General features: G+C 40.4%; 1 protein-coding gene across 1 annotated transcript in view; it reads left to right on the forward strand.

Moving 5' to 3' along the window:
- The first annotated feature begins 9,850 nt into the window (after positions 1-9,850).
- Positions 9,851-23,765, forward strand: part of WNK3 (WNK lysine deficient protein kinase 3) — a 194,039-nt gene continuing 180,124 nt past the window's right edge. Inside the window, exon 1 of the mRNA XM_070291607.1 lies at positions 9,851-10,086. The gene's annotated coding sequence lies outside the window, so the exon portion shown is untranslated. The remainder of the gene's footprint in view (positions 10,087-23,765) is intronic.

The raw sequence follows: 23,765 nt of genomic DNA on the forward strand, positions 1-23,765 counted from the left end.
CAGCTGACGATTCAAGAGGAACTCTCTGCACGTCTCTGGAGTTCTTTCTCTGTGCAGTTCTACACTCTCCTTGTAGCTCTTCTAACTTTCAACAAACTCAGAAATTTTTTAGCCAACAGTTTTTTGAACATTTTTCTCACCTTCCCTCTCTTTTTGGAACGTCAATTATGGAATTTAGCTTTATGAAGTCTAGCTATCTTGGCTTCCCTGAATCCTCAGCTCCACTTCCTCAATTCAGGGAGAACACCAACTTCCATTTGAATCCCTTATCCCTGAACTGTGGCCTGAAACCTGTCTTCAGGAGTTAGCTGAGGCAATTGCAGAATTCACCTCATTTATTTCCCACCTCTCAGGACTTATTTTTCTGTACTGCTTGATGTCCAATGTCTGAAGATCATTTTTCCATATATTTTGTCTATTTTTAAGTTGTTTTTGGCAGAGGGTAAATCTGGTCCCTGTTAATCCCTAGGAGCCCATTGAAGATTTTTAAGCAGATAAATGTTAGGATGGATCTGTGGGTTAGAATGATCATTGATGGCTACCATTCCCATACTGGTGGTATGGGAACATAGGTAAAGAGACTAGCAAGGAGGCTGATGCAATTCAGGTCCACATAGGCAGCATCATGGAAATCTGGCAGTAAGAAGCACAGACTCAGCCATTCTCAGGACAGATTTCAGGACTGGTTTCTGGGAAGGAGGGGAGAGCAAAGCTGGGCCCCAGACCCAGTGCACAGGGCAGATTATGTTACATGATAACAAGCGGGGAGATCAGTCACTGAAACTGGGAAACCAGATGAGAGTTAAATCTTCGACACCAATTTTGAGAAAAGGGAGAATGCAAAGACACCTACCCAGGGAAGTTCTGATATATTAGCTTATGTACTAAAATCCTAAGAATGATTGAATGCCTGACTGGTTGCAGCACTTATTATAAGCAACATGCACATGCCAATTAGTTGTTCAGTACCCTGTAACAATTCTTGAATTATTATTTTCCTTTTCACCTGTTTATGCCTTATCTCTTCATCTGCATTCTAAGTCTACCAGAATGCAGGGACTATAATTGTGTACTTCTCTTTTCTCCAAGTAGCAGCAAAATTATTTTGCCCAGGTTTTCTGACTCTCAGTCGAATACTCTTTTAAAACTATACCACTAACCAGCATTATTAACATAAATTATATAGCCACTCCCCTATTGATGGGCATGCAAGTTTCTTGGTGCTTTTATTTCTGTAGGATAGACTCTGAACAGCTCAGTCAGAGGGTAAGTGTATGTAGCAGACATTAATTGCCTAATCACCTGGCATTCTCTGCCTTCTTTTCTGCTAACAGAATGCTAACTTTGTTCAGGTATTAGGCAGAGAACCTTGATCTCAAGGAATTTGGTTCTATTCCCTGGATTGTATGATCCAGTTATGACAAAGGAGATGTGTGGGTAATTTCTTGGGGATGTCTGGAAAAAATTGCCTTCCCTGAAAAAAAGGAGAGTGGTATATCTTGCTTTCCTGGCCATTGCCATTCCCTTACTCCCCTTTCTGCCTTTGAATACAGCTGTGATATCTAGATTTAGTAGCCATCTTATAAGCATGAAGTAAAATGCCTACGGACAAAAGCCAACATGTCAAGGATGGTGGAACAGAAGGACAGAAAAAGCTTCTGTTCTTGACTACTTTGTTGAGCAGCTTAGCATCTGTCTCCCTTTAGATTTCTTGTTATGTGTGAAAGAAAAACAACCCTTTATTTGTTTAAGCCACTATTAGTCAGATTTTCTATCACTTGTAGCCCAAACCATTCTGAACTGATACTGGAGATTTTTTTATTTTATTATATTTTTCTAGATTACTTTGCAAAAAAGATAGTAATGAATCATACTTCCATCAGCAATGGATGGAAGCAGAGAAAAGAACATTCATCTGGAATTTTTTTTGGTATGTGATCTAGTTGGATGACCATATTTGAAATCACCATATATTGAATAAGCTATCTTTTTTGCACAGAATTGAAACACATATCTTTGGGGGGGTGCTGTGCCGTGTGGCATGTGGGACCTTAGTTCCCCAACTAGGGATCAAACTCATGCCCCCTGCATTGGAAGTGCAGAATCCTAGCCATTGGACTGGCAGGGAAGTCCCAATAATTTTATGTTTTCTGTAGTTACTGCTTTTCCTTTCTGTATCTCTCTCTCCCTGACCCTGCTTCCCACCCAAGATTTATTGTCTCCGGGAAGCGCCACACAAGACAAAGAGCAGATTTTACTTTCCAATCTCTTTGTTTTTGTGTTTCAAAAGCCTACATCCTTAGAGGAAGAGGATTAGGAATATAGACAAAGCGTCTTGGCCACAAAATATGAAGGGAGAAGGATTTTATCCAGCCTAGAGATAACTTTTCCTGGTACTAGGGTTGGTGATAATGTAATGTTACACAGACCCCTGGGTCCTGGGTAGAGGGGACCTGTGTCCTGTTTCGTGGCACAACCCCTAGGTAGACAGGAAAACTTGAGAGAAGAGAGAATGTCCTAGGCATCTTTAACAGAAATTCCCAAGTAATTGGCAGGGTCCCTGTGCAACTAAGACTTGCTAGACCATAAAGGAACACTGTGCGGGGAGCCAAAGGACTGGTAAGTTGTGCTGCCTGGTGACCAAGGACTTAATGGACCTCTGCTCCCAGGCCTCAGCACTGTGTAACAGATCAGGATTGTGGAACGAGTTTGTGGTGGGGGAATGTTAAGATGAATTATTTAACTTTTTTGTGCACTGATTTACTAATCTGAAGAATAGTGTTAATAATAGTACCTACTTCATAGAATTCAATGGGTTTGTATAAAGCACATAGTAAATGTTGTCTTATTACTACTAGTAGTAGCAGTTGTTGTAATAGTAGTAGTGGTGGTGATGGTGGTAGACTCTGACTCATTCCTGCTACAGGAAGGATTTGTATTAATAACAAGATTGCTTTGAAAGACTATTATGGAATGTTGGGACATACACAGAAGGGTCAGTGGAAGGGAAGGAGAGAGAAAGGAATGGTAGAGAGGTCAATGCAGCCTTGTTCATTAGCCCAGGAGACTGAATTCTCTGATTCTCAGAAAAATGCACTATGCTGTACATTTCTAGCAGAACTAATTCTCTGGTGGAGAGGGAAAAGTCTATTCCAGCCATCCCAACTCAGGCTCTGTATCCTGCAAACATGGGGTCTTTGCAGAGCAGTTACAATTTCAGATACCTAGCAAGTTTTAGTAAGTGGGCTTACTCTTTTTAAGGCTCTGCAAGAGTTAGTCAGTCATATCTGGCTCTTTGCAACCCCATGAACTGTTGCCTGCCAGGTTCCTCTGTCCAGAGATTCTTTTCAGGCAAGAATACTGGAGTGGGTTGCCATTTCCTTCTCCAGATAAAGGAGGAGGCAAAGGAACTTAACTTTTCTCCCTGATATATGGAAAACTCAGCAGTGACCACAAGACTGGAAAAGGTCAGTTTTCATTCCAATCCCCAAAAAGGGCAATGGCAAAGAATGTTCAAACTACTGTACAATTGCACTTATTTCATGTGCTAGCAAGGTAATGCTCAAAATCCTTCAAGTTAGCCTTCAACAGTACATGAACCAAGAAATTCCAGATGTACAAGCTGGATTTAGAAAAGGCAGAGGAACCAGAGGTCAAATTCCCATCATTCATTGGATCATAGAGAAAGCAAGGGAATTCCTGAAAAACATCTACTTCTGCTTCATTGACTATGCTAAAGCCTTTGACTGTGTGGACAACAAATTGTGGGAAATTCTTAAAGAGATGGAAATACCAGACCACTTTACCTGCCTCCTAAAAAACCTGTATGCAGGCCAAGAAGCAACAGTTAGAACCGGATATGGAACAATGGACTGGTTCAAAATTGAGAAAGGTGTATGTCAAAGCTGTATATTCTTACCTTGCTTATTTAACTTATACACAGAGTACATCATGCAAAATGGCAGGCTAGGTGAAGCACAAGCTGGAATCAGATTGCCAGGAGAAACATCAATAACCTCAGACATACAGATGACACCATTCTAAGGGCAGAAAGCAAAGAAGAACTAAAGAACCTCTTTTTTTTTATTTTTATTTTTATTTTTTTCTTTTTTTTTAAATTTTAAAATCTTTAATTCTTACATGCATTCCCAAACATGAACCCCCCTCCCACCTCCCTCCCCAAAACATCTCTCTGGGTCATCCCCATGCACCAGCCCCAAGCATGCTGCATCCTGCGTCAGACATAGACTGGCGATTCAATTCATATGATAGTATACATGTTAGAATGTCATTCTCCCAAATCATCCCACCCTCTCCCTCTCCCTCTGAGTCCAAAAGTCCGTTATACACATCTGTGTCTCTTTCCCTGTCCTGCTTGATAAGGGTGAAAGAGGAGAGTGAAAAAAAGCTGGCTTAGAACACAACATTCAAAAAGCTAAGATCAAGGCATCTGGTCCCATCATTTCATGACAAATACACAGGGAAAGTGGAAACAGTGGTAGATTTTATTTTTTGGGGCTCCGAAATCACTGCAGATGGTGACTGCAGCCATGAAATTCAAAGATGCTTGAACCTTGGAAGAAAAGCTATGACAAACCTAGACAGCATACAAACCTAGACAAAGCAGAGACATCACTTTGCCAACAAAGGTTTGTATAGCCAAGTTCAGTTCAGTTCAGTCGCTCAGTCGTGTCCGACTCTTTGCAAAGCTATGGTTTTTTCGGTAGTCAGGCACGAATGTGAGAGTTGGACCATAAAGAAGGTTGAGTATCGAATTGATGCTTTTGAACTGTGATGCTGGAGATGACTCTTGAGAGTCCCTTGGACTGCAAGGAGATCAAACCAGTCAACACCAAAGGATATGAACCCTGAATATTCATTGGAAGGACTGATGCTGAAGCTGAAGCTCCTATACTTTGACCACCTGATATGAAGAGCCAACTCGTTGAAAAAGACACTGATGCTTGGAAAGATTGAGGGCAGGAGGAGAAGGGGGCAGCAGAAGATGAGATGGTTGGATGGCATCATTGACTCAACGGACATGAGTTTGAGCAAACTCTGGGAGATAGTGAAAGACAGGGAAGCCTGGCATGCTGCAGTCCGTGGGGTTGCAGATAGTCAGACTCAACTTAGTGACTGAACAACAACAACAATATGGATTGGGCTTCCCAGGTGGCTCAGTGGTAAATAATCCACATGCCAATGCAGGAGACACAAAAGACATGGGTTTAATCCCTGGGTCAGGAAGATTCCCTGGAGAAGGAAATGGCAACCCACTCCAGTATTCTTGCCTGGGAAATCCCAAGGATAGAGGAGCCTGGCAGTCTACAATCCATGGAATCACAGAGTCAGACATGACTGAGCACACACACACACACACACACACGACCTAGGGCACATGAGGGAAGATTATGTTTAGGAGAGATCAGACTCCATTGTAAGCCTTGAGAAATTACACTGTCCAATCTGAAAGGTGTAGTGTTTCTAAGTCAGTCACTATGCCAAATATAACTGCTCATTTCTGAGGTCACTGCTGAAGTTGTTTAGTCGCTAAGTCATGTCTGACTCTTTGTGACCCCATGGACTGTAGTCTGCCAGGTTCCTCTGTCCTTGGGATTTCCCAGGCAAGAATACTGGAGAGGGTTGCCATTTCCTTCTCCAGGGGATCTTCCTGACCCAGGGATCGAACCTGCATCTCCTGTGTTGGTAGGCAGATTCTGTACCACTGAGCCACCAGGGAAGTCCACTCATTTCTGAGGTAGGCGATGCTTATTCTTCCTCAAGGGACACTCAACTTGTGCTGGAGGAAGGAGAGCCTCCCGGGAGGACATTAACATACCCTAGATGATCCAGGTGAGAAACTCCCAGGGTGCCAAGTTTGCCTGGAGAAAAGATCACCCAGGCATCCAAGCTCTGGGAGGAGGCATCTGGATGACAAGTAAATTTTCTTTGCTGACAAGCTAACATTTAATTGAAGAAGAATGTGCTGCAATATTATCTTGAGATATAAAAGGATTTTTTTCTTTTCCCCCTTTCTATTTTCTCTCCTCTCCCCCAAAGTAGTCACCTTCGTGGTATATTTCAGGGGAGGGAGGTGGAAAAGCAGGAAAACAAATACTCTGCCAGTTTCTATGACTTTCATGTTTCAAAAGTGTAAGCCTAGGGAAGGTGGATTGGGTGCAGGTGCAGAGGCGAAGTATCTGAGCCAGGAAACTAGAAGGGAGAAAGATTTGCATTAGCTTAAAAAAAGGATTTTTCTTTTCCTTACTCCCCTCTACTTGGGGTGAACGATGCAGAGAGTGCTCTCTGGGAGCTCAAGCAGCATATACAAGAGAAGCAACACTTGGTTGGCATGAAGACTCAACAGAGAAAGAGCTGTGTAAAATGTCTAGGTAGATGGAATAGCAAGTGGCCCTGGCATTGAGTTCTGTGCCCCTAAGTGTGGAAGAGATGTTGGAGAGGACACAGTGCCTGAAAAATTCCATGTGGGCAGAGGGCTAGCAGTTATTGACAGGATCTAAGGACTTGGAAGCATATACCTTTACTTGGGTACTATGTAAGACCCCTAAGCTATAGCATCACCTGGGATAAGGGAAAAGAACAAGAATGAAATATTGTTTTCCCAAAAATCTGGTCAAAGGAGGGCTTAGGGTCAGAAACTGAGTTCCAAAAAGAGTCACTACTCTACTCAAGGCTGTAGTAGTCAGCTAAACTTTGATGTTCATCTTAGTTCTATCTTATTGGTTGAGGAGTTACCATCTGTGTGGTAAAGAGGAGATCAGCACCTAGTAGGGCCATGAAACTTACCCCCATCCCCACCCCCGTGGGATGCTGGGTTCAAAAAATAGTTCCTGTGAAGCTTTTGCTAATTTCTTGGCACCAGAGCCTTCAGACAAGATAAGCTAGATTATTGGAAGGATATTTTCCTGGAATAATGTAAAGCCAAATTACAAGTGGTCAATAAGAATTAAATTTTCTCTCTGGTGAACAGAAACATCACAAATGCCATTTGAGAGTAAGTGGAAACCAGTGGCTCAGAAAGGAATGGTCCCTGCCATACATTACTGGCTAGCTATAATTGCCCTCTCCCCAAATGCTTATGGTGGCATTTGTGCTGAGTTATGGACAGTTTTTTTTCAAACAGAAGAGCACATCTATCAATAAAAGGTCTAAATTGAGAAGGGCCTGTATTTGGATGGGAAGCAGACTTATATTTGATTTTCTAATTTCTGAGATTTGTAAAAGTCATACTACTTCATAGTTGTTTAGCAAATGTTTGACTGAAGAAGAGGACCTTTGCAGAAGGGTTCACATCTGAGCAGGTTGACGGGCTAATACACAAGGCTCAGAAACAAATGAAGAGGGTCAGGCCACAACTGAGGGAAGTACCTGTTGATTTTCCTAAAGGTGGATAGGTGTGTGTGGTGGTGGGAGTAAGGTGACATTGAGAAATAAAAGGAAAAGGGCACAAGTTTGTAGTTACCATCTCAGTGGGAGTCGGGACCTACAAAAGCTTGAAATAACTTGGTAACCTTTGATAGTGCCCTTTGGTGGTTATTTGGCTGTACTTCCTGTTTTCCCCATGTGCTGTGTGTGTGTGCTAAGCCACTTCAGTCGTGCCTGACTCTGTGCGACCCTATGGACTATAGCCCGTCCGGCTCCTCTGTTCATGGGATTCTTCAGGCAAGAATACTGGAGTGGGTTGCCGTGCCCAGCGACCCGCGTCTTATGTATCCTGCATTGGCAGGCAGGTTCTTTACCACTAGCGCCACCTGGGATTCAGCAGGGAAAAGGAACTATCTTCAGGGACAGTGAGGGAAGACAGAATTTGGGAGACCCCATCCGTTCTGCAGCTAATTTGGAATACAGAGACCTTTCAGGTAAGGTAGTTGCACTATTTGAAAAAATTACATCTTGCTCTTTCAATTTTAGCTACAGGTGGAATAGCTGAACCTCATAGTCCTGAATTTAGTTCCTCAGTGTCTCCCTCACTTGTCAAAAATGGAAAGGGGGTAGATTTATTAAGGGCACACACGGGTCTGGTTTCCTTGTATTTTCTGGCAATACTAGGATTAATAAGTGACCTTCAAGATGAAAGGTGCAAAGACAAGAAACAAGGGCTTCAAGGTCTCCCATCATTCCACTCCCTTTGGACTTCGGAAACCTCAGTTAAATTTATTGATTCTTTTTAAGAGCTGAGAAAGGCTGAGGTTCTGAGGTGTACAGGGCGAAAAAGAAAATGGTGGAAAGGAGAGATTAGTACAGCTCTGTGATGGGGCCCCGAGGTTGGGCATTTGAAAATATTAGCCTGGCATTTTGCACACAGCCTCCTACCCTCAGAGCATCCTGCTAAAAGCTTGAAGGGCATTCAGAAAGAAATACCACCCTTTAGGAGTTTTCTTCAGGGTCTCTGATACCAGATGCAACCTGAGGGATTGAAAATTTCACGGGCTCTGGAGTGAACACACCTGGGTTAAAGATCTGACTCTTCCATACATAGTTATGAGAACTTGAGCAAGTCATGTCCATTCCCCCCCCTCCCCCCAAGCCTCAGTTTCCTCCTCTGGAGAGTCAGGATTGCTCACGTGAGAGTGATAGAAACAATTCTGTATTGCACTTGATACAGTGCAGGAAGCAGTTCTTAGATAAAGTCACTGCGTGGAGGTTAACCTGCTGTGAAAGCTCAAAGAAGGTAGCAGTCACTAACAACTAACTAGTGAATCTGGGAGGTGGACTGCAGGAGACGGTGAGAGCCAGCCACAGGGGGAGGTGACCTTTTCGCATGCGCGCAATCTTGGAGCCCGGCGGAGCAGCGAGGGGGAGTGGCCAGGTTTCTGAGGGGTTGCTATGGCACCGAGGGGCCAGGGGAGGTTAACTGAGCCCTTAAAACATTATTCCCTCCCCCACCCTCCGCTGCCTCGGCCGAGGGCCATTGTTCCCGGCAAAATGGTGTCGGCAATCCCCCTCTTGGACAGAGGCCTAAGTAAGGCTGAGGTGGGAGTGGGACTGGAGGTGGGAACAAAAACTACAATTCCCAGGGTACACCGCACCCGCCCACGAGGCGCAGGGCACGTGCCCAGGCCTAGCGGTTACATGCCGTCAAAAATCCGTTTCATAGCTTCCCTTTTCCATCCCTGCTTTCGTGGTTGCCCAGCCCCCGCGCGCGCGCACTGCAGTCCTGGAGGGTAGGGGGGACATGCTATGGCTATTGCCGTCGCAGCGTAATCGGGAGACCGGTATTTGTAAATGTGTGCTTCGACTTCTAATCCCGAAGCCGGCAGGTATGGGTCTCGCGAGAAAAGTCGAGAGTTGGAAAAAGGGAGTTAGGGGTGGCGGGTGAAAAGATGCTGGCGAGTACCACATCTCGGCCGAGCAACCGCATTTAGAGGCATGTAGAGAACTGAGAATGGGCGGTGGGTATCTAGGAAGAAGTGTGTGCTTGGGTTTTCTTTTGAAGGGAAGAGGGTAAAGCAGCCGTGGAGAGCTTTTGAACACACAGATGTCACGCGTGGCTCCCCACATATTTTCTTTTTGGAAAAGAGCGAAGCCTTTCTCTTGACGAACATCCCTCTCTCCCACTGTGCTGAGGAGAGTGGGAGAGGAGTGCGCACGCTCTAGTTGGGTAGCCACTCGGCACCTCGCTGCGATAGGGGCAGTTCAGAGTTGGGGCTGCTCCGTCTGCTTTCTCAGCCCCTCCCCCCTCCTTTCTTCCCCTCCCTTCCTCGCCCCCTTCCGTCCCCCTCTATCTGAATTCCCTGACAGGAGTACGCGTGCGCCTGCTCAGCTCCCGGGCAAGCGCGAGCTTGGGCTCGTACCCCGCTCCCTTAACCCCGCCCTCTCTTTACCTACCGGCGGTAGCTGGCCGGGTGGGCTCGCGCTGAGACGCTCGCGCGCGCACGCGCACACAACGCGGAGCGGAGCGCGAGACATCTAGGAGGGGAGTAAGAAGCATCTGAGGAGGCGACAGAGGAGGCGGTGTGTGTGTATCTGCATGTTTTATGGTGTGGCTACTCGAGGGGCGAGCGGAGGCTTGAAAGAGGGCGAGGGAGAAGCAAAGAGTCTCCCTCAGCGAGAGCCTCTAATCTGGTGAGGGTCCCGAGCCGGCCGGGACGGTGGGAGTGAGGGAGGAGGCCGGGGGGCGTGTCTGGGATCCTGCTGAGAGATGAATGGGCTGGGGATGAATGGAGGGGAGGCAGCGGCGACCGAGAGTCTGTTCAGAGTAAGCGCGTTAGTGGGGGGCGGTTTGACCGAGGCAGGGTGATTGCAGTCGCCGAGACGTGTGGGACGAGGCCCGGCTCGGGTCGTTAAGAGTTGTCGGAGCTGTTTTCGGTGTGAGCCAACAGGCTGAGAGGAAAATTCGGAGGGGGAAAGTGGGGAAGGGCAGGTTTGAGGTACATTTTTTTGTGTGTCATTTTCGTTGAGGAGTGGCAACTTTGGGAGTTGATGGGAGACTAGGGGATGGGGGGTAAGGTGAGGCGGTTACGTGAGGGGACCGGGTGACGGTTGACAAAAAACTGAGTGATCATTTAAGTGAGATTGAAAGCGAGGATCGCGTCGGGTTTTGGAAGTTGAGTTTCAGTGTATGAGGGAAAGTGAATTTAATTTAGAGATTCGGTTGATGTGTGAAGGTCGATAGGACTGTATCCTTGTGAAGAATGCTGCTGGCTGGTTGTGTTAATGGGTTAGGTTCAAGGAGATTGAGAGGTGTTATTTGGGAACGGTGTGTTCTGTGACTGATCGGATGGGAAGGAGATGGTATGGTGAGGTTAGTATGAAAGTGGTGTACTGTACTGTAGGAGGTTTTGTTTGTCTAGTTAAGAACGGTGAAACATTTATGTAGTGGGTTGTGGGTGGATATCCTGCACGTGTGTATCTCCCTATCTTGAGAGTTGATAGACCTTGTTAAAAAGAGATTGAACCCTCAAAACAGATGCAAGTGGTATGGCTATTACTTCTTAAGAGTTACTGTGGACTGAAGCAATTGTATGATAAATAGCCTTTAAGTTGTGGAAATCATCTGTATAGTGATGATTGCACTCAATTTGGGGAGGCATTGTTACCTGTTTTTCATCTGTAGTAAATTGTAATACCAAGAGAACTTTAAAGAGGTCTCCATATATGACAACAAAACAGTAGGTGTCTTCTAGACAGTCTCTATCATTTGGGTTGATGAATTTAAAAATTGTTTTAAAGTCAGCACTCCAAAGGAAAGATACCTTGCATTAAAGGATAGCTAAAATACTGATTTTGAATGCTCAAATAATTATATGTGATTTTTTCCATTAATCTGAATTTACCTTGTTTGAAAATTGACACTTTTTGGCGTGAGTTTAAATCACTGCAGATTACTTGGACATGCTGTTCTCTAAATTCATATCTTCTGGTAAGGATGTCTTGTGATGGTCTCATTCTGTTCTGGGTCAAGATTAATAGTTTATGGGTTTCTAACTTTTCATGCTTACTTTTTACAAACTTTAATGACATATTCATTTATCTTGGAAATGTTGCAAATTTGAGAACTTTCCCATGCTCTTTTTCTTTTATTCTGCTTTGATGTTGGAAAGAGTGTAATCCTTGTTTTGGCTACCCAGAGTTTAAAAAGTTAATACTTCGTTCATATTCTCTTTGATTAAATGAATACTTAGTATACTAAGCAGTAGAATAAAAGTATAAAAGCACCATGAAAGTCTGGAAATGTTGCACCAACTCTAGCAGGCAAGCTGGTCTCCCAATTTCAAACTAGATGTTCTTGGAGTGGAAGAACATTCAAGTATTGAGGCAGGAGAGTGTAAGCATGGTATATTTGGAGAATGGAATGAGATAAGGCTGGAATCTCAGGTTGAGGCTGGAGTGAAGGACTACCCTGCAGAGTTAGGAGCCTTTGACTATTTACCAAGGAGTGAATAGCATAAGCAGATTTGTGGTGTTCATCTCTCTGGCTTTGCTTCTGATCCCGCCCCCTGCCCCCCCAAATCTGGAATTCTCTCTCTCCCTCCCATTAAATTTTAATTCATTCTTTTTATACTTAGCTCTGTCATTATTCATGAAAGCCTTTCCTGCTCCCCCATTTTTCCTTTTCCCAGCATCCTCCATCAGCCCCTCTTTAGTGGTCCTATCACACCTTGTACATATTTTTATTACTGTACTTCTTTTGGGAAGCAGGCAGGAAAGTTATTTTCTTTTCCATACCTGAGAAAGAAAACAAGGCTCAGAAAAATAAGACTCACCCTAGTAAGTAAGTGGTCAATCCTGGAGTTCTAACTTCTAGGCCAATGCTGATCCCCGTATCACAAGTCTACATTCATTGATGTAATTATTCTATAGTGTTTTAGGAGTTAAATTTTTGTAATGTGGACTTTACCTTTCTTTCCTAGGGGAAGTTCCTTTCATTTAGGTGTCTGTCACTTAGCCGGGAAATGATAAAGCCAGTGGTTGCACAGAATTAAAGTAGTCAGAAGATGAGAACTGTTATATTACTATTAAATTTCTAGTCCAATGATTTACTTAAAAATAAGGGAGGGCCTAAATTTTTGTGTGTATGTTTGTGTGTGAGGGGGGAGGGGTAGTGTGTAAGAAAAATCCCTTCCTTCCTCACTCTCCCATCTTAGTATGAGTAGACCAACTCTATTTGCAGATATACTTGATTATGTCTCTTGGCTAAAAACCAGAATACTTTCAGAGGGGTAGGTCTTTTCCATTTTTGTTTGAGATCATAAGGTTTATGGTACTTTTAGGAGATATTTGATGACTGTAACGAACATCTGTAACGGCATTCATACAGAAATTCCCAAAGCTTCAAAGTAGAATTTGATGCCAGTTTTAAAAATTTTTATTTATTTGTTTTATTTTTTGGCTGTGCTGGGTCTTCATTGCTTTCTCTATTTGCAGTGAGCAGGGGCTACTCTACCTTGCAGTGCAAGGGCTTCTCATTGTGGTGGCTTCTCATTGTAGGGCACTGGCTCTAGGTGCACGGACTTCAGTAGTTGCAGCATGCGGGTTCTGTAGTTGTGGCACACGGGATTAGTTGCTCTGTGGCATGTGGAATCTTCCTGGACCAGGGATCAAACCTGTGTCCCCTGCACTGGCCAGCAGATCGCCATCCACTTTGCCACCAGGGAAGTCCTGATGCCAGTTTTAATTGTTTTGGTAGAGCTTGTTATGAGATATTTGGTTTGGAAAATGTTGAGATTAACTTACTGCAAAAGTGTACCTTTATTGCCCCTTTCTTCAAGGAATATATTATCTTTTTCATGAACTTTTTAGAAAATAGAAATGAAGAAATTTTCTGTGTTTTAACCTTATAACTTTCTATTGTGATAAAAGTCACATAACATAAAATTTACTGTTTTGGAGTGTACAATTCTTAATTGCATTAAATACCTTAATAATGTTGCATGCTGCTGCTGCTAAGTCACTTCAGTCATGTCCGACTCTGTGCAACTCCATAGCTGGCAGCCCCCCAGGCTCCATCCCTGGGATTCTCCAGGCAAGAACACTGGAGTGGGTAGCCATTTCCTTCTCCAATGCATGAAAGTGAAAAGTGAAAAGTGAAAGTGAAGTCGCTCAGTCGTGTCTGACTCTTAGCCACCCCATGAACTGCAGCCTACCAGGCTCCTCCATCCATGGGATTTTCCAGGCAAGAGTACTGGATTGCGGTGCCATTGCCTTCTCCAATAATGTTGCATATATAGTTCCAAAACATTTTCATCACCCCAAAAGGAAAGTCTATGCACATTAGGTATTCACTCCCCGTTCCTCTTTTCCCCCAGTCCTTGGTCACCACAATTTCCTGTCTTTATGGATTTGTCTATTCTGGATATTTCATATAAATGGAATCATATAATATATAGCCTTTTGTGTCTGGATTCTTTCACTTTGTATATTTTTGAGATTCACCCACATTGTGGCATGTATCAGTACTTCATTTTTTTTGGTTGAATAATATTCCAGTTTGTGGCTATACTACATTTTGTTTATTCAAAACGGACATTTGGCATCTTTCTCTCTTTTGGCTTTTGTGAACAATGATGGCATGAATATTTGTGTACAAGTTTTTGTTTGAACACCTGCTTTCACTTATTTTGGATATGTACAGGGTTATATGATAATTCTGTTTAACTTGTTAAGGAACCATCAAAATGTTTTCCACCATTTACACCTCCAATATATAAGAGTTCTATTTTTTTTTTACATCTTCCCTAGCATTTGTTACATTTGGATTTTGTGTTTGTGTGTGTGTGTATGTGTGTGTTTTATGGCCATCTAGTGGGTGTGTTGTGATATCTCATTGTTGTTTTGATTCCCATTTTACTAATAACTAGTGCTGTGGAGCATCTTTTCATGTGCTCTTATCTATTTAAATTTCTTCTTTTAAGAAATGTCTAAGTCCTTGCTCATTTTTACATTTAGTTGTTTATCTTTTTATTGTTGAGTTGTAAGAGTTTTTAAAAAATATATTCTCAATACTAGAGCCTGATCAGACATACAATTGCAAATTTTTTTCCACTCTGTGAGTTGTCTTTTTACTTGTTTATCTATTTTCCAGTTTTATTGAGATAAAATAATGATTTGACTTATAGACATCATAAAATGATTACTATAGCAGGTTTCAGTTCAGTTCAGTTCAGTCGTTCAGTCATGTCCGGCTCTTTGCAACCCCATGAACTGCAGCGCGCCAGGCCTCCCTGTCCATCACCAACTCCCGGAGACCACCCAAACCCATGTCCATTGAGTTGGTGATGCCATCCAACCATCTCATCCTCTGTCATCCCCTTCTCCTCCTGCCCTCAGTCTTTCCCAGCATCAGGGTCTTTTCAAATGAGTCAACTCTTTGCATCAGGTGGTGCACACCTATCATCTCATACAGATACAATGTTAAAGAAATAGAAAAAAATATTTTTTCCTTGTGATGAGAACTCTTAGGGTTTATTCTCTTTATAGAGACTTCCCTGGAGGTCCATTGGTTAAAACTCCACACTCTTAATGCATGGGCTATGGGTTCAATCCCTGGTTGGGGAATTAAGATCCCGCGTGCTGCATGGCATGGCCAAAAAACAAACCAAAAAATTTCATGTGTGACATACAACAGTACTAATTATTTTTATCTTGTTAAATATTATATCCCTGGTGGTAGTGGTTTAGTCACTAAGTCATGTCCGATTCTTGTGACCCCATGGACTGGGAACCTACCAGGCTCTTCTGTCCATGGGATTCTCTAGGCAAGAATACTGGAGTGGGTTGCCATTTCCTTCTCCAGGGGGTCTTCCTGACTTAGGAATCGAACTCAGGTCTCCTGCATTGCAGGCAGATTATAGCCCTAGTGCTTATTTATCTTATAACTGGAAATTTGTACTTTTTGACTACCTTCAGCTAATTCCCCTTTCCCGTACCATCACCTCTAGTAGCCACAAATCTGATCTCTATTTCTATGAGTTTGCTTGTGTTTGAAGTATAATTGGCCTACAACACTATGTTAGTTCCTGGTTCACAACATAGTGATTCAATATTTCTGTATATTGCAATGTGATCACCAAGATTAAGTCTAGTTCATCTGTCACCATACAAAGATATTACATAATTATCGACTATATCCCCCACACTGTACATTTCATACGTGTGACTCATTTACTTTGCAACTGGGAGTTTATACTTCTTAATCATTCTCACCTATTTCTCCCCTCCCCCCAACCTTCTCCCCTCTGGCAACCACCTATTTGTTTTCGGTATCTGTGACTCTGTTTCTGTTATGTTTGTTCATTTGTTTTGCCTTTTTCTCTGAATTATTTCACTTAGCATGATACCCTCTGGGTCCATCCATGTTGAAATGGCAAGATTTCATTATTTTTATGGCTGAGTAATATTCCGTTGTGTGTGTGGTGTGTGTGTGTGTATATATATCTATAATATATCTATATCTATCCATCTATTTATCTATATATACACATACCTCATCTACTTTATCCGTTTATCTGTTGATGGGCTCTTAGGTTGTTTCCATATCTTGGCTATTATGTATGATGCTATAATGAATATAGTGGTGCATATTATATGTTAAAATCAGTGTTTTTGTTTTCTTTGGATAAATACCCAGGAATGGAATTGCTGGATGGTATGATACTTCTATTTTTAATTTTATGAGAAATCTCCATATTGTTTTCCATAGTGGCTGTACTAGTTTACAGTTCTACCAACAGTGCATGATGTTTCCCTTTTTTTCCACATCCTCACCAATGCTTATTGTTTTCTTTTTGATAATAGCCATTCTGACAGGTGGGAGGTGATATCTCATTGTGGTTTTAATTTGTATTTGCCTGATGTTGAGCATCTTTTCGTGTGCCTGTCTGTCTCTTTTTACTTTCTTAATAGTGTTTTTTGGTGCATAAAAGTTTTGAAATTTGATGAAGTCCAGTTTATTTTTTCTGTTGTTGCTTGTGCTTTTGGTGTTATATTTAAGAAACCACTGTCAAATCCAAGATCATGAAGGTTTCTATTTTCTTTGAAGAGTTTTGTAGTTTTTGGCTTTAATATTTAGGTCTTTGATCCATTTTGAGTTAATTTTTGTATCTGGTATGAGGTAAGAGTTCAACTTCATTCTTTTGCATGTGGATTAACTTGAAGATTTTTAAGCTATAAACTACATGATAGTACTATACATGTATGTTAAATAAAGCTATTCATGGTGATATTTAATCACTCTTGGTAGTTGTGGGGAAGAAATGTTTTTAAATGCATTTTGAAGGTCATGTCTTGTATTTGAAGTGTGGGGTTTCTAAATCTCTTTGTGAATCAATGAGACTTTTATGATCAGGAAACTTCAGTATGGCAAACTAGATGATCCTTACGGTGCTACTGCTGCTGCTGCCAAGTCGCTTCAGTCGTGTCCGACTGTGCGACCCCATAGACGGCAGCCCACCAGGCTCCCCTGTCCCTGGGATTCTCCAGGCAAGAACACTGGAGTGGGTTGCCATTTCCTTCTCCAATGCATGAAAGTGAAAAGGGAAGGGGAAGGCGCTCAGTCGTGTCTGACTCTGTGCGACCCCATAGACAGCAGCCCACCAGGCTCCCCCGTCCATGGGATTTTCCAGGCAAGAGTACTGGAGTGGGGTGCCATTGCCTTCTCCGATCCTTATGCTAAAGTTACATAAATGATTTCCCCCGCTTTGTTTTGTTTTTAGTTCTTTTGGCTACACCTCATGGCTTGTGGGATCTTAGTTCCCTGTCTAGGAATTGAACCCTCACATTCATCAGTGAAAGCATGGATTTCTAACCACTGGACCACCAGGGAATTTCCCATAAGTGATTTTTTATGTAAAGAATATTATTGTGGTTTTAAAATTGTTTGTGTAGGGTGAAATCTCTACTTAAAACTGGGGAAAAAAGTAGATTTAGTTTTTAATTACCAGAAATTGATATTAGGTTTATGCTAAAAGTAATTTATGTGTGTGTGTGTTGTATAGCTTATGTTTGTTAGCCAACTTCTTGATGAAAACGTTTAACAGTTAGTACCTTGTGGAGACTTTTTACTTGTAGCTTGGGCTACATTCATCATATATTATTGGGATAATGTAAGATTATTTCAGCTTGGTTTCTTGTAAAAATGAGAATTAAAATTTAGTACAGCACAATTGTTAAATCTCAGCCTCTAGTTAAGTATAATTAAAATAGAGACAGTAATTAGAATTTTTAAATTAGAGGATGTGTTTTAATACAAGAATGAAAAATCTGCTTAATCAGTCTTAAAATCTATAAGGTGCTAGTTCAGCTCATTATATCCACTGCTACCCAGAGAATAATTTTTGTCCTGCTGGGCAATTGTGGCATTTCCATTGAATTCATCTTTGATGGTGTCTTTCTGGCAAGAGAAAAAGCTCTTATTGAAGATGTGTATTTCATTTGCTAAGGAATGTTTCAAATACGCTGATAACTTATTCTGAATCTGTGAGTTACAGAATATGAGTTACCCAGTGTACATGTAGGTTCTACCATTCATTCAGCAAATATTTATTGTGTTCCTCCTGTATGCCCGGATTGATGTGTCAAGGATGGATGAACAGGAAGCAAAGCAGGCAGTGGCCCTGATATCTTTGAGCTTATATTACAGTGGAGGGCAACATATGGTCAGCAAATATTTCAGAAAAGGAATGCTAAGAAGAAAAAATTTTAAAGAGTGTTGGGGTGTTGTGGGGAGCCTCTGGCTCACATGGTTATTTTGTAAGGCTTCTTTGAGAAGGTGACTTTGAACAGAGATCCAGATGTTAAGAGTATCCCTTCTGGTATTTTGTTAAATTGTTAGTTTATCCTTTCTAAAATAAAGCTTTCATTTCTTTCTCTTTAGAATATGTGAGTTAAGTGCTCTTTTTTTTTAGTTAACTGCTTTTTATTTCTAAGGGGAAAAAAAAAAAAAACACACAGGTACATTCCTTGTGAGAAGAGACAATGTTCCCGAATAGAACTGTCAGAACTGTCATTGGAGTAGGGGTCAGCCTGGGTTCTGGTCTTGCGTTAGTATAATCTTTTGCAAGTCTGTATATTTCCTTATTTGTTACTAAACAAAAGCACTACCTATTTAGCAGGGTTTCTTTGCAAATTAAATGAAACAATATACTTTGTAAATTATACAACTACATGTGAAATGCAATGTATCCTATTCATCTGTTTTTGGAGTCAATTGAGACATGTTTTCTGACCAGTTTAAAGCTTTTACCTGTCCTTCCCCATCTGGTAAATTTTAGCACCAAATGTCTAAACTCATCGATTAATCAGAAGGGGTTGGGTTCTTTGAAAGTCATAGTGTGGTAAAAATTATGTTGGATTTGAAGCTAGAAAACTTGGGTTCCAGAATTCTCCCTTTACTTACTAGCTCTGTGACAGGCAAGACACTAAACTTCTTTGAGCCTTCTTAATTTTCAGAATTCAGGCAACTATCAAGTAGCTCTCAGGGTTGTTGTTAGGAGTAATTGAGTTAAATAGATGAACTTCTTTTGAAAACTGTAAAGTGAGATTTGATAAACTTTCTCCATAAAGGACCAGATAGTGAATATAGCATTTTAGGCTTTGTGGGCCATGGAATCTCTTTTGCCACCACTCAGCCTTTCTGTGTAGCAGTCATAGACATATATAAATGATGAGAGTGGCTGTGTTCATAAATGCTATTCATGAACACTGAAATATGAATTTTGAATAATTTTCCTGTCATGAAATACCATTTTTCTTTTGATGTTTTTCAACCATTTAAAAATGTAAAAATCTTTCTCAACTTACCTGCTTCACAGAAACAGGCTGGGAGTTCAGGTAGGTTTGCCCTGAGGGCTGTATATAGTTTGGCTACCACTGTTATAAAGGATTAAGCTGAATAAAGTGGTAATTAGGGATTAAGGATAGGTGATTGGTAGATAGAGATTGTTTAAGGAAGATGGAGATGATTTAGATTCTTTTTCTAATGTGGATCCAGAAATATTTTCACATAAAATGAGCATCTTTAATTGAGGGAATGACCTTGCCAAACAAAACTGGAAGATGGAAATGAGGAAAAGACAGTTATAAACTCCTAAGGGCTGTGATGTGGTTATCTAATATATGTATCTGTGCAATTCAGGATTATATATAGTGTGTACATGTGGCTCCAAATTATGTGTGTCCCTATATTGATTTGCCAGGTGGCGCTAGTGATAAAGAACCTGCCTGCCAATGCAGAAGATGTTAAGAGATGAGGATTCTATCCCTGGGTCAGGAAGATCCCCCAGAGGAGGGCATGGCAACCCACTCCAGTATCCTTGTCTGGAGAATCCCGTGGACAGAGGAGCCTGGCGTGCTAGGATTCATAGTGTCACAAAAAGTCAGACACGATTGAAGTGATTTGCACACACACACACGAGTGGATTTGGGAGTCAGTTGCCTGGGTTTAATTTTGTCCTTGGTTTTTACTAGCTGTGTAATCTTAGGAAAGTTTAACTTAATTTTTTGAGCCTAGTTTTCTCATTTGTAAAATGGGGATAATTTTATCTCAAGATTCGTATGATTACATGAGAAAATGCATGAAAGGACTTAGAGTGCTTAGCCCAAAGCACTCAGTAAGTGTTAACTGATAATATTTATTTGGATATAAGTTGTACATACCTAATTTGTTTTGTCCTTCCTTCAGTTATTTTAAGAAATTATAATATCTTTAACTGGTTCTTGGTATAGGTTACTGATGGACAATTCTGCTTTTATGAATTAAAGTAATACAGAAGTAGATTAAAACCTTCAAGTCTTCCTTTACCCAATTTCTTGCCCTCCCAGTGGGTAATCATTGTTAAGAGTTGAATGTGAACTTGTACAGTTCTTTTTCTCTATATTTACATGTATATGTATGTGCATATGCAAATAAAAATGTATTTTATGACTTATTTTTTTCCCAAAGAATATGTGTTAAGGCTTTCATGTAAATATATATATGTTGACTTTGTTCTTTTTAAAGGAGACATAGTTTTTCATACTACATGCTTCTTTAACCACTAGAATCAGTTTAGAGCATATCCTTCCAGTCTTTTTTATATGCATTTACACATATATGAGTACACTTAAAAGTTTTGTTTGTTTTTATATATTTGTATATATATATAACATGTATATATGATATATAGATGTATGTGTTGTACAGCTTACTTTTCTCAACAGTATATATGTGTGTGGGAGACTTTTTATACATCTGTATAACCATTTCTCAGTTTTTAAACAGATGCATATTGTTATGTAGTACATTTTTATTTCACCTTTCTCTTATGGATGAATATGTAAATTTTCTTCAGTTCTTTGCTGTTATAAACAATAAAAAGCCCTTCAGTAAAAAAATCCTTGTACATACATATTTGTACACATACAGGAATATTTGTCATGTAAGTACTAAGAAGTGGAATTGTTGGATGACAAGTATGCACTAGATATTTGGAATTTGCCATAGGAAAACGCTGTTCCAGTTTATTTGTCAACAGTGCATGGTGTGCTAAATTTCTCACACACTCAAAATGTGATAGTAACAGATAATGTAATTTTCTCTCGCCTGATAGACAAAAAATGATATTGAACTGTTTGAATTTACATCTCCCTGCTTACTAAGGAGTTTGGGCCATCCCTCTGCCATGCATGTATTGTCTATTTATGTTTCTTATTGCTGATCTTTTAGTTCTTTATATATTCTGGATATTAATGCTTTGCTATGCATATTGCAGATGTTTGCTTCCAGTCCCAGTCCGTTGCTTATCTTTTAACCTAGTTCATGGTCAAATGGCCAAATGTGGTTTTTTTGTCATTGTTATTAATGGTCTTCCTATTTTTATCTTTTTAAGAAAGCCTTTCTTCAGATTAGAAATATATTCTGCCATATTTTTTAATAGTTACATAGTTTTTTTTTATGTTTAGCTCTTTAATCTATCTGAAATTTATTTTTGTGACTGGTTTTAAGTGGGCTTTAACCTCTTCCCTCTAAATGGATAGCCAGTTATTCTGACATCATTTATTATGCTATCTATTCCTCATAAATTTGAAATCCATCTTTACCATGGAGTACCTTGCTGTACATACATGTGTCTGTTTCTCTACTGATTGTTCTCCATTAGTCCAGTTGTGTATTTCTGTGATGAAAGCACATTGTTTAACTTACTATAGCTATAAGTATTATTTGGTAAGGCAAACTCTCATTGTTCTTCTTCAAGATTTTCTTGGCTTTCCTTGTACTCTTTTCAAATCAGTTTGTCAGTTTGGGACAAAAACATTTCTTTGGGGTTTCTGTTGGACGTACATTGACTTTGGAATAATCTCAGAGGAGGGTTTCTGGAGATGCTAATATTGGGTCTTTCAAACAAAGAAAGGTGTATCTTATGTACTTCAGTAAAACTTTAGTCTTCTTTATATAGATGTTGCATATTTCTTTTTGAGTTTATTCCTAGATTAATATTTTATAGCTCTGTTGCTCTTATGAGTGTGTGTGTGTGTGTGTGTGTGTATATATATATATATATATATATATATATATATATATATATATATAGTAATAGCAATGACCTGCCTTTCTTTCAGGACACCCTTCCTGCCCTCTCCTGGTGCCATCTTCCCCTGGAGCCCTTACCTTAGGATAGTTGTTTTTTGAATTATATTTTCTAATTGATTATTGCTGATGTGTATCAAAGGTATTGATTTATTTTTTGATTTTGCATTTAATGCTTCTGCTGACCTTTGATGTTAGTTCCTATCATGTTTTTTTTAGTTGAATTTGCTTAATTTTCTAGATGGATAATCATATTATCTGCAAGTTTTGAGTTTTGTCTCTTACTTTCCAGTATTTGTATGACATGTTTTATTTCCTTAAGTGTTAGCAATGATAATAGCAATTCTTGGTTTATTCCTGACTCTAATTATTGTTTATGTGAAAGATGCTTAACCTCACTCATGAGATAAATGCTAATTGAAACCACACTGTGATTCCTTTTTAAAACCTTTCAGAGTGTTAAAAATCAAAATGTTTGATAGCACCTTTTTTTGTTGTTGTTGTCAAGGCTCTGGGGTAAAAGACACTTTCACACATTGCTGGTGGAAGTTTAAATTAGTGCAATGCTTGTGGCAGACAGTTTGGCAGTATTATATAAAGACACACATGAATTATGTGTATTCTTACTGATATATTAGTGTATTTCAATAAAAGGTAAATGTGCAAATTTCCTTTGAGCCAGCAATCCCACTTCAGGGAATTTACATTCACACACAATACACACGTGTGCATACACACAGAGATACATAATGTGAAATGAAATATGCAATTTTGTCTGTCATAGCAAATAATCAAATACTATTACTATATAGATATAAAATAAGAATGAAGGAACCTCTGTGTACTGACCAGGAAAAAAGTATTTTAAATTATTCTGACTATAAAAAATGCTTGATATATACTGTGCTTCTTTCCATGTAGAAAAGGAGAGAGAACAAATATTTGCTTATTTGCCCTAAGAAACTCTGGAGAGCTACTGAAAATCTAATGAGTGGTTATTTGTGGAGGGAGTTGCGGGGAATTGAATGGATAGGAAACAGATTTGGGAGTGAACCTGTTCATTATATACCTCTTTCTTTGATTTTTGAATCTTATGATTATATCTTAAAACTTAAATTTAAGATGATTTCTTGAATTATTTCAGCTCTTCCAAGGATATTTTCTCTTGTTCTTTCTCTTCTGTGTTATAGGTTTTCTTCAAATGGCTGCCTCCTGATTCTGTTTGTATTAAATAATGAACTAGTAGAAGGGTTGACTGGGAGTTCTGTGTTTCTAGGCAGGGATGTCAACTGGTTTCAGGGGGAGTGTGTGGGCAGCTGGCTTTTACACTTGGAGGGCCCAAATGCCAGAGGGCAGAGGGCTTTGTACTGGGGTGCCCTTATTCTTCCTTGCTGTTGTTCATTCTTCCTAATTTGTTGAATTTGGTATTGTGTATGCAGGAATTTATTTTGGGGGGAGAGTTCATCAACTGTCATAATTCAGAGCTTCAGTTAATCCATGTATTTAGCCTGTTCTCATTTTAGCCCTCTTTAGGATCAGTCTTCTTTGAGTGTGGAACCCCTCTGGGGTTTTGCCCTGTAAGTCTGCTTCCTCCTGGGTTGGAACCCTTTCTATTTCATATTTTAGGTTGTAGCATTCCTTTGATTTGTATTATCAGCCAGTTCTTTCTTATCTGCTTTCTGTCATAAATTGTTGAAATCTTGTATTTGCTATGCCATTTTCCATTCCTGTCCTTAACTTG

The sequence above is a fragment of the Ovis canadensis genome, chromosome X (genome assembly GCF_042477335.2).
Source record: "Ovis canadensis isolate MfBH-ARS-UI-01 breed Bighorn chromosome X, ARS-UI_OviCan_v2, whole genome shotgun sequence".
Lineage (NCBI taxonomy): Eukaryota > Metazoa > Chordata > Mammalia > Artiodactyla > Bovidae > Ovis > Ovis canadensis.